This window comes from Nanorana parkeri, unplaced genomic scaffold (assembly GCF_000935625.1).
Source record: "Nanorana parkeri isolate BGI_ZX_2015 unplaced genomic scaffold, ASM93562v1 scaffold2178, whole genome shotgun sequence".
Taxonomy (NCBI): Eukaryota; Metazoa; Chordata; class Amphibia; order Anura; family Dicroglossidae; genus Nanorana; species Nanorana parkeri.
The window spans coordinates 164,435-165,133 of NW_017308446.1; the positions used below are offsets into that span (position 1 = coordinate 164,435).

Genomic DNA, 699 nt, shown 5'->3' on the forward strand with positions numbered 1-699 from the left:
GTCACCCTAACATTGCTCGGTGGGGGCTTGGGGTGTCCGATCATCTGCTGGAGGTGCATGGACTCTAATCCCCCTCTAGTGCCAGGGTTGCGTCAGTTTAAAGGTGTGATTTAAAAAAAAACATGTGACCTGTCCCTTTAAGTGATCCATCCCTTAAAAATGGCTGTCCCCTTAAAGTGACCCGTCCCCATAAACTGACCTCGAGGAATATTGGCCCCCCACAGGGGGTGAAGACCTTAATGTTGGACATACCTATGGAAGGTTTAGGTTTGACCCCCAATAACAGTATCCAAGGCAGAGCTGTAGCTGTTCACATCCCTCTATAAGCCCTGCTATATGATGCTGTTATCCGCACTCAGGAGACGGGAGGGTGTCATCAGCAGGGTATCGCGCTTCGGGTGACCTCTGACCTTTGATGCTCGGGGTCATCCTGGGTGTATATTTTGTACCTCAATAAAGGGGACACCTCCAAATGTTGAGAATGAATCGCATACAATTATAATACAGAGTATTCATATTACTCCATAAGCGTTATCATGACCGGTTCTCTTTAACCCCGCCCATCCCCCTAACTGTCATCTAAGGCTTAAAAGGAGCCTAACCCTGAGAATTAACCCTTCGCACCCATTGAACCCTAACTGCATGTTGAGATCTGATAGTCACGCAAGGAGGGCATGGTGTTCAGGGGTCGCCGGGTGT

At 48.8% G+C, this 699-nt stretch overlaps 1 protein-coding gene across 1 annotated transcript in view; it reads left to right on the plus strand.

Annotated features, from left to right (window-relative positions):
• The window catches only part of PEX19 (peroxisomal biogenesis factor 19), a 13,299-nt gene that overhangs the window by 739 nt on the left and 11,861 nt on the right, over positions 1 to 699 (plus strand). The gene's annotated exons all lie outside the window — the stretch shown is intronic.